Genomic DNA, 11564 nt, shown 5'->3' on the forward strand with positions numbered 1-11564 from the left:
GAAGGAATACTGTGCGAAGAACTAATAAATAATGATTTTGGGTGTAGATTGGAAAATGAGCTATTTCAAGTCTGGCCCTTCTACAAAGGTCTCATACATATAAAGCGTAACTAAATACCAGAGCGAGAGATCTTAAGGTTACTAAGACACCTCTTTGTTTACTTTCCACCCTTAGTAGCTCAGGGACGTTCGATTAAAAGCTGCGATAATATTTTAATCAATATTGTAATTTTTTATTACAGAAGTAAAGTTAAGTAACTAGTAATGCTCACGAGTTTTTCCCAAACACTTGCTCTTCAGAGAAATTCCAGTGAGCAGAATCGTTTCATGGAGAAATTAATGGCAAAAATATGTAGCTTTTACGACGAGCAGTCTTTAATCAATGTGACATTTAAAGTTTCAAACCCAACGGCTCTGTAAGTATTACTTTGTCCTCTGCTTATATAAAATTATACAAATAAATACTTATAATTTTTTTTCAGTGAACCCGCGCATCGTTTGATACTCGCAGCAGTGAGTCATTACTTCGAAAACCCTTTCAATGACAATCAGGGCACTAATCTCGTCATCGAGATAAATGATATTGAAAGCGATATTTTTGTGCATCTAATAACCTCTTGTTACACCGGACAGGCCCTCATTACCGTTAACAATGTCGCTGCCATGCTAAATGCGGCAATCGTTTTGCAATTGGACGATGCCGTAGCCAGTAGCGTGGACTACCCCATGACACATATTGATGAATTCACTTTACAGGGTGCTTATACGCTGGAGCGTGAAACGCAGTGTGAACTTCTTAAGCAGAAACTCATCGAATACGAGACACAGAATTTTAAGAAGATGAGTCTAAATATACACCTAACGTTCCACAGTAACGGTATTTGTGTAATTTAAATTTTGTTTCTAATAGTACTAGATCAGTCGAAGCGATGAGTTTTTGAATTTTGATGTAGAAAAATTGCAACGTATCCTAGTATCTGACAATTTGAACATAACCCGTGAGGGAGATGCCTACGATGCCACACAACGCTGTTACAATTACGATATTCCTGCGCGTCAAGAGCAACTGCCACTTTTAATAGCTTGTCTGCGGCTTACCTAATTCAATGTGAACTTTCTGTTGACACACATACATCCGTTACCTGGATGTGGGCTACTGGCCTTCAAGGCGTTATCGTGGATCAGTGAGCCTACAGCACGGCCAATGATAAATATCCGATTTACAGAACCACGTGGGGATAGTGCTACAAATTGTGGTGAGAAAACGATCCTACCGATTTGCTCGGAGGTAAACGCACACTATGGAATATATTCAAAAATGATAATCTTACTTAATGTACTTACATTATTTTTGGAATAGCTGAATCCCAAGCTGCTACAATATAACAAAGCTGAGAATAAGTGGCAGGAATATGCGAGTATAAAAATCGATTACGAATTGTATAGACCTATTTTAAAGGACGATAATTTATTATTTATTGGTGGTTGTAAAAGTGGTAACAGACTTAACGTCTTCCGCAGCTGGAATATACGGAATAAGACATGGCAAAATTTACCCGCCATGAGCCTGGAAAGAAGGGCACACTGCGTTGTCGAATTAAATGGTAAAATCTACGCGATTGGTGGTTATGAGGGTAATAATGCTTTGTCGTCGGTGGAAAGGTGAATATATATGAATCTGTAACGAATTACCTAACGATGGCGATTGTGGTCTTTAACAATTTCAGGTTAACTTTAAGCTTAATGGTGAACTAGAACTTTAGACTAGATGTGTGAGGGTGGTATGGATAATAAAGAAAATAAGGTACTTCGGCATGAAAGAAGGAGGGAATTCAGTGAAATGTTATGATGTGATTGAATCTGACTTTAGAAAACTCTAACACTTTGACATTGTCAACAACTTCTTTAGAATAATTCTAAGTGTTTTTTTTTTTAACAGACTATGCAACGTGACGAAATGACGCTTCAGTTTATAGATATGCATTCTTTTTTCATTGCTTTCCAGATATGCTACTTCCGATGGTTGTGAGTTCGATAACAGTTTGATTGTTGGACGATATATCCCCAGTGCAGTGACATTAAATGGTAAAACTTGTATAATGGGCGCTTATGATGGCAATTGGGGAATAAAATCCGTCGAATGCTACAATCCGGATTCGAATACTGGAACTTCATGCGCGCATATTACAAAATGTCACATTTAACTGGTGTATGTTAGATTAATATATAATTATTTATATTAGTAGAACGTTCGTCAAGTCATGATTTGTTAGAATGAGAAAGAGTCGAAGAACGGAATGTCACAACTTTACTTAAGTGTTTAAATATTAACATTCGACTCCATGGATTTCTTTTACTAGATGTAGACGGATGTACGGGATTCGTATTCTGTTCAGAGTTTTAGGATTTATTTGTGAAATTTGAACTGGCGCTATTATGAGATATGTATACCTTTTGATTTCACCATTGCAAGCCTTCCCTAAAGATTTCAAAACCAGCAAAAGTAAGTCCACTTCAATAAAATGACCGAAATTGTCTAATTGAAAATAGTCACTGATTTATTTAGTCGCCCTCTTAACTCTATTAAAATTAAATAAAACGTTTATTGCTACTTTTTATAACTTGACGTAGCCCCACAAAAAATAGTCTAAAGGCGTTAAATCGCATGATCTTGGTGGCCAACTTACGGGTCCATTTCTTGAGATGAATTGTTCTCCGAAGTTTTCCCTCAAAATGGCCATAGAATCGCGAGCTGTGTGGCATGTAGCGCCATCTTGTTGAAACCACATGTCAACCAAGTTCAGTTCTTCCATTTTTGGCAACAAAAAGTTTGTTAGCATCGAACGATAGCGATCGCCATTCACCCAATTGCTGCGAACGGCGACGAATCGACATTTCACGGTCTTCAGCCACACTCTCAGAAACAGACGCAATATTCTCTTCTGTACGCACTGTACGCATTCGTGTGGTTGGTTTAATGACCAATAAAGTAAACTGAGTGCGAAACTTGGCCACAATCGCATTAATTGTTTGCTCACTTGGTCGATTATGTAGACCATAAATCGGACGTAAAGCCTCTTTAACTCTATTAAAATTAAATAAAACGTTTATTTACTACTTTTATAGATATTACAGGTAGCTGGACATAAAGGTCACATTAATGTTTTAAGCCGTAGCGGTGCTGAACGACACGATCCTCAGCAAGACACATGGTCACAGGTATATACTTGTATATTGAGTTGATTTTCGCCAATCGCTTGATGTCAAACTGAATATTCTTAAAAAAATATTTCGCGGATTTGCTCTTTGGATATTGGTTTTGGTATCCGTAATATGAGAACAATTCTAAAATCGATTGAATTCACCAGTTTGACGGCTGCTGGTGTAATACGAAAAACGAAAGCGAACGAAAAATGTATAAGAAAACAAGGGAGGAACAGCTCTCTTAACACTACATATACCAGCGATTGAAGTACTATATACCTATTTATACCAAACCAGTCAAAATGACTGTTCTTAAAAAGAAGTGTTTAATGAGGTTTCCAGTCTTTATTTACATTTAAATACATACAATATACGTATATACAGCAATATAAACTTTATAAAATTAATTCTTTAGTTATAAGTTGGAAAGTCATGTTATCATTTCGAAAACAAAATATTATATGTAGTAGGAATTTAAATTGAAATACCGAAAACTGTCATTTTGACTAGTCTGAAATACTCGTATCTAGCCTTAAGAGTGTGGTGATGGACACAAAAATTAAGAGTGCTCTTATAACCATCACAGTTGCGATAATAATATAAATGTTAAAAAATAACATTAAATGAAAATAAAAGCAATCGAAATAATTTTAGATTTTTATGTAGAACTAGCTGACCCCTCAGCCACTGTCCTGCGTGAAATTATGTGTTTTGAAATGAAAACAAAGTAGAATTTATATTGTGCTGAAAATCATTTTTTGATGATTTTTCTAAATTTTTTTTCAATGTAACGCAGCTTTATAAACAATATTTTTTGGTTTCTGTTCCGGTGCTTAAATGTATAGAGAAGATGGTTTTCTAACTCGTGGAAAACATAGCATTTTCAGATTTATGCCACACACTTCTAGCGACTATCATTGTGTCCGCTTGATTGTCATCGCAAATCCCTGGAAACTGAATACGTTTGAACTGATATGGTAAATCGTTGATACTCAAAGGAATTCGTAGATTCAAGAACTCTGTCCAATCGTATTCGATAGACAGATCCAACTTTGAGACGAAAATGAAGCGGTGGCATACCAAGCCTCTTCAAAGAATTTAGAAATTCCGATGGAAAATTCACGGCTACGTGTTCATTGTCAAGAGGATCGATCGATATGTATGAACGTAAATCTCTCGGAATTGGACTTTAAATCTCAAATCTCGTGCATTCAACCAATGGTAGTTACGATAATTTGGCCAATGTTCGGATAAACATTCGTGTTCATCTTTCGTTGAAGTGAATTGACAAAAGCAAGTGGAATTGATATTAGGGCGACGTCTTCGCAATTGATCACTTTGTGTGAAACATATGTGTGCCCGTGATTTTGAAAGTGGTATAAGTCATATTTTTTTTGTTTCGAGATATTTAGAGTTTTGCATTTTAAAGGATTAAAAAATATTCTTGCATTATGGATTATGATTTTTCGACAGTAAAGTAGTCCCAACAAACAAGTATTTATTATGATTGTGAAATTTATAGCCATTTTTAAAAGAAAATGTGGTTTTGAAAGGTTTAAATGACTTGTACCACTTTCAAAATTAACTGCATGACTTTATAAATGACTTATACAACCAAGGATGGCCGGATACCATAAATTTATGATCAATTGTTTCAACATTATTATCAGATGACTGAACAATTTTTAACCATATTAAAGCTCTGTTAATGTTTCGATTTTGTCCTGAGCAGGCATCACTGTAAGCTATTATATGCTTTTGAATGGTAATGCCCCGAATGTGCTTTAAGATGCAGGACGCAACTTCTTGTGATCCTCTTGAGGCGATTGTTTCATCCCATGCATACATTTTAGCATTTCCGTTGTTGAAATAATGAAACCCTAAATTGTATACATACATGTTGCGCTTATAGTAAGCTACCGAAACAGAAAGTATTGGATAAGGAAGCGCTTTGTATAGCTCAAATGTGAATCCGTAATTTTCACTCGGGTTATCTTTTGTTTTTTTGTATGTGATCTGTTCAACTTTTTCTAGCCCGTTCGGTACTTTTAAGATGTGAATCATGAATTTCCATAAGATGCAACTTCTCTTCTTCATTACTGGATGCTTCAATTTTTAGTTTTATCGAATCACACTTTTGTCACGTGCCTTTACGAGTATGAAAATTTAGGTTGAACTCGGTATTAAATATTTTTCCATAAGTCCACTCCTTTACAGATGATGTATTATTTTCGTCACATTTTTCCCACATATACCCCTTACATTTTTCGAATATCTAAGTCAGCACTTAGATACTTTCGACCTGAAGTGTGATGTGATCGCGTGTAATGGCTCTCACATGCTGAAAAACTCGGAATATGATTTCGTACTACTTTAATTTTTTCTTCATCTGTTTTTCTAGATGAACTAGCCATTTTGCCACGACCATCCATTCTAGGTGTTTCAGAATTTAAGGCACGGCTTAATCTTCCGTTAGATATTTTGAAAGTATCCAAAAAAAAGTTTTGCAAACAGAAACTTCCGAACTCATACATACATATAGATGAAACTTAAGACTCCATTTTCTCATATATCCTTTGTGATTTCTGGAGCGTTTTTGTTTTATTGATTGTTTTCTAATCAAACGATGCAGAAACATATTCTGTTTTTCAGAAACTTGCTAAATTCCAAAAATATTCAAAATTAGCTTTTCTGTGTTCATATCCGATTCCATTTAAACACTTTTTGGAACAAAGACAATCTATATTTTCGAAAAGTTTAGCACTCAAGGGGCTGACAGTTCTTTGTTTCATATTCCTCTGCACGATATCTTGTGCATCATTCTGTTGATTGCGTGTTCTCTTTCTTGATTTCATTTTATTTTTTTCCATTTGTAAGGGTTCCGAATTCACTTTTAAACTATGAGCTAATTCATCAGAAGACGACATCATTCTTATTCGTTTCCATTTCTTGGGAGCATTACTTATATTTATTCGCCATAAAATGTCTACAATTAACTTTAAATAGTATGTAGGTTTTTATATTAAAAGTTTTACTTCATCATACCTGAACCACTATCTGAAGACATGACAAAATTACTTTGTGAACACACCGACTTATATCACTATCAAAACGAACAATATCCGTATTTCATTTAACAACTAAAAAATAAACACATTTTAAAGAGTTAATTTGCATGGCGTGCTGCTAATCTCTTCAGATTACGTTATTTTATTAAGATTTGATAAGTAATTGCTGATAAAATAGATTTTCAAAATTTTTGACTTATACCACTTTCAAAATCAAGGGCTCATGTAAAGTTTTTCCTGAATAAGTTTCAATTATTTTTCTTTTGAATAGCCGGAATAGAAAAGTAAGAGACCGCAATTGAACGATTCAAATAATTTACAAATCAAAATATTGAAAAACAAAATGTCGTATTCACAGACACGTCACATCAAAGCCTTCCTTGTTGCTAAATTATGAAAGCGTATTGTTACTTTCTTTTCCCCCTGCGGGTACGGGGGGACTCCTCCGGGTTCAAGGGGAAACCGAATATACCCGCGGCAAGGCATGCCTGTCGTAAGAGGCGACTAAGATCCTGGCCACCAGTCCAGGGCTGTATGGAAGCTCAACTGGTCGTAGCTTCGGCTACAAGGTCAATACCAAAGACTTTAACCTGGTACCACGGGGAGCAGTAGCCCCTGGAGTTCGCTCCAGTCTGTTCATTGGGTTTGGCCCTTTGTGGAGATTCGTGGTGGCTCTAGTTAAAACCCAAATCGCGGGAAGAACTGACTTTGTCAGTCGAATGTGGAGTTGCATTGCAATCGGGTGCCGGACCCAAAGCACGGCAGAGGTTTTAGATGGTCCTCGAGCCCTACCAAGGTGGTTAGTGTGTCCATACCACACTGCCGATTGGTACTGAAAATCGTTACCCAGTTTTCAGTGCGTTGATCGACGCATTGTATTGATCCGTTGTGCTTTTGAGCACCGTGGAGTTAAGCTGTCGCCAGCAGGATCCCACGTTAAACACTATCAGAGTTGTCACTTTCTTTAACAGGTACAGATCTCCACAAAAAGTATAAGGTATTTTTATTTCTAAACCTTCCACGATCCACAGCGAGCAACCTCTGAAATTTTTATCAAGATTGGTGTAGCGGTTCTCTTAGCGTTACTAACAAACAAACATTCATTCGTTTGTAGAGGACTGTTTTTAGGGGAATTTTTCTTGCCGCAAAAACCATCCTTCAACCTCAACGAACATTTTAAAAAAAGAATCGGATTGGTCCAGGCGTTGTTGAGTTATACGCTGAGCAACACATTTCGCGATTAATTTTTATATAAGTATACATATGTACTAGGGTGTGCCATTTTGAGTCAACCTTTTTTTTTCTACTGAAAAACAGGCTCAAAATTTTCGAAATGTGTAAAAAAAAAGTCACTCAAAAGATGAGCTCTTAGATATAATACTAAGAGGTGCCTCTTTCAAATTTTCTGTTTTCCATATAAATTACATGGAAAAAAAATCATTTTTTTGTGGTGGTTATTGTGCGGAGGTTATTATATGTGCAAGCGATGGCTGCCAGTAGGGATGGGAAACTCGATTCGGAATCTACTCGAAAATCGAGTTTTCTCGTAAAATAATCGATTTTTCAGAATCGATCTTCAGTAGTCGAAGTCGATTATGAATCGATTAAGAATCGATTCTTGACATGACTACTCCATGCCCCAGATTCTACGGACGAACAAATGCAATGAAGCAGTACCTAATAAATTGCCCTTTCTAATGAGGAATAATCCAATATCTTCAAAACTTACATATAGGTATTTAAAAATGTATTAAAGTCTCAAAAATGTATTTTTTACCTTTTTAGTAATAACGCACAATCAGTATGTTATAAAATTATATCATATGTTTTTCAGAAGAGAAAAATTCGAGAAAATAAAATACATATGTATGTGAAATTGAACATTTTCTAAAAGAACACTTACACTATTACGTTTGCAAATTGCCCAAAATTTTTACCTCTGAGTTTACATGCCTTATATTGTTTTTTGACCAAAGCAATACCAAAATGAAAACGCAAAATTGCAAATACATTAGCGAAAATTGCTAGGCATAAATATGACATAAACCAGACTGTCTGACAGACATACAACGTGTAAAAATAAATGCACCGTTGGGATTTAATGATAAATAATTATGATCTACAAAATTAATTAAATGGAATAGAGATAATGATTTTTTACACTTTAACTGGTTATGTTGAGTTTCTAGCACCCAAAGGGAAATGTTAGAGTCTCTGTATAAAAACATACATATAAATTATCAACGAGTCCTTTCCTCGCCATGAGCTGCTCTTACCGGACCAGTATGGCATAAAGCTCCCATACAAATTGACTGGTAAAAGTTCTTGTAAGGAATTTTTTGTCTTTGTGAAGGGTGTCATATGAAGTGCTGCCGAAGTTAAAGTATTTTCTTGTTTTATTCAGTTTAAGGAAATTTGGATATGTTTGTGGTGTAAAAGTTAAAACAAATAAATATTTTCAGATATTAAAATCATTGTTGTTAAGTTAACTGAATTGAAAGTAGTAATGCGCAATTCAATTGCAAAATCATACAATGGAAAATAATTGTATGGAAAAATGTGGCGTAAAAACGAAATTGTTAACATTTCTGTAAATGGATTTGCAATTCGGTTTTGTTGCGTTAAACTGAAACTAAAGCAAATAAAAGTCATAATTTTTTCAACAGACAACAGGTGTATATGATCACGCCTAGATGTTACAAGCGGAAACATACATACATATATCTGTACAGAAAGTTGCTTTTTTTACTCTTTGCAGCGCAATTACAACAGCTTGGGGTGCTGATAAAATTATGGTTAAGATCTATAAGGTCATACTTAAAGTTAATCAGCAAGTGAAGTTATTGCGGTTGCGCAAGAGACGTGTAAGCATACACAGCTCTGTTGTATGATGTTATTATTTATTCACATTAAGTTTATCTGCATATCATAATGTAAAAATAATTTAGAGTTCAGAATTGTTGGAGATTAGAGTGTAATTAATGTTGTTATAAGAGTTCACAGGCTTATATGCCCCACAGCTTTGAGCAAACGCTGTAATTAAGAGAAGCAAGGCGTGTATAATGTGTCGCTACTGAAGTCAATATTTCAACGTAAAAAAGTAGTAACATATGGTGTTTCAAAAAGAAATGTGTTTACATTAAACTTCACTTTAGCACGCCTTGTTTTATGTAACGCTTTAGCGCGGTATTTAATATTTAATTTTCTTAAAGCAGAATTATGTTCAAAATTTGTGTTATTGTGTTATCATTGACAATTTTTTAATTGCATTGAAAATTTAATTAATTTTGAATAATTTATAGTTATTGTTGTTCAGTTACGATTTATCATTCCAGAGGATCCCGCAGAGGAATCTTTCGTGGAGACGAAACGAGCCATAATTCAGATTCTGTTAACATGTATAATGGCTAATAAAAAATAAATGTTTTCATGTATCCAAGCTATAGTAATCAATATACCATATCAGTAGGCTGTATCCGGTGAAGAATTTTTAGGCCTACTAATCGATACCCAATTCCAAGGTGGCTCTGAAAGCCATGTGCTTTAGCATATACAAGACAGTGAAATCGAGATAGATTTCATTCCTGGAGATATAGCGTCAGATAGTAAAGTACATTGGGCGACAGACAGTTTCGAACATTCCCGGCTAAATTACAACAGTCCCAAAACTACATAATAGACTGGTAAGTAATCATTCTGAAGGGCGCTGCAGTTAAACTATATTCCTTCGTTATCGAGGAAAGTCAAATTAATATATATATCAAAGGTGAGCAAAAGCTCATAAAGTACTTCAGACCAATTAGCCTATTCTCATTATTCTTAAAAACGTTGGAAAGACTAATAAAAGTACACACAATTACACACATTTAAGTCAGAAACAACTTGCTGATTCGCACCTTCAATGATCTGGGCAGATCTGTCCAAAAGGGTACACCTCAAGTAGGCATGCAGCTTAACAATGAATCTGTTGGTAGATCTCGTAAAGAAGGGGTTACATGTAGTAGCGCACGATAACGATGTGGCAGTTTCGGTTGGTGGTAAATTCCCGAATAACCTCGCTAATCTTGTGCAAACAATATTAAATGACATGAACCCGTTGGGCCGTATCGTCCGGCCTAACTTAAATGCTAGCAAGACAAAGCTGGTATTGCTTACGGGGAAACGCAGTATGCAGTCATGCTGATTTTATTAAATCGTACCAAGCTAACAATCGGAGATACGGCAAGCTACGTACTTTACTGGCTCGTCTGCAATAGGGGCATTCCATGATACTTAGTAACTTCCGATTTCTACCCACTACCACAGATTTTGGAAATCCTTTAAAATCGAAACTAATTTCGGTCCCCAATATTGACTTCTCTACCAGAAAAGAAAGGAAAAGGGGCTAGGTGGACAGAAACGCAGAGATTAGAATTTATACGGATGGATCCAAACTAGATAATCGAGTGAGTGTTGGTGTCATTTTAGCAAAATTAGATACCAAAATCGCTTTACTTCTACCAGAGCCCTGCAGTATCTTACAAGCGGATATCACAGTAGGTCTTGCTATAGGGCCGCAAATGCCAACTAATAAAATTCAAAAGGAAAGCCGAGTTAATAACAGCGCGCCAGTCGTTTCTTCTTCTGTTACGATTGCATTCGACCTTCCTTATGTTTGCTAACGTGCTTTTTTTGCTGTAAAGAGACGGGTGCGTATCTTTGCTGCACAAGTTAGTGGTCCGAGTAAATGTTAAGATCTTAGAGCATACGCATGTCTAAAACACTGGAGACATATCTTCGATCCATCACAACATAATCGATCTGATTGGTGGCTTTTCGATCCGGAGATAGCCGGGTAGCTTGATAAATTTTTCTAATACCTTCCTAGTCCACCCTGATGTTAACATCGCCAAGCACGAGTTTGATATCGTGGCAGGAGAAGCTTTCATAGGTGCCCTCCAAGTGCTCATAGAAGGCATATTTGTTCACATCGTTTTTTTCTTCTGTCGGGGCGTGGGCGCAAATCAGCGAAATGTTGAAGAACTTCGCTGTGATGCGGATTGTGGCTAGACGATAATCCACCGGGCTGAATGCCGGTACTCGGCGACGGAGTCTTTCTTCCACCAGGAGTTCCACACCGAATTTGTTCTCCTTTATATAGCCACTGTAGTAATTGCTACCAGGACCTACTCGCCTGCATGTCCTTAAATCGTAATTTTTAATACGTTTGAATTGGGTTTCATCTTCTTTTCATTGGTAGTGTTGTTTTATGTGGCGTGTCCCAAACCCAGTGCTCAACCCTATGTAGGGGAT

At 36.2% G+C, this 11564-nt stretch overlaps 1 pseudogene; it reads left to right on the forward strand.

The window, feature by feature from the left end:
- The first annotated feature begins 264 nt into the window (after nt 1-264).
- Nucleotides 265-2204, forward strand: LOC120779967 (annotated as a pseudogene).
- Nucleotides 2205-11564: the final 9360 nt, after the last annotated feature.

Source organism: Bactrocera tryoni, unplaced genomic scaffold (assembly GCF_016617805.1).
Source record: "Bactrocera tryoni isolate S06 unplaced genomic scaffold, CSIRO_BtryS06_freeze2 scaffold_111, whole genome shotgun sequence".
Taxonomy (NCBI): Eukaryota; Metazoa; Arthropoda; class Insecta; order Diptera; family Tephritidae; genus Bactrocera; species Bactrocera tryoni.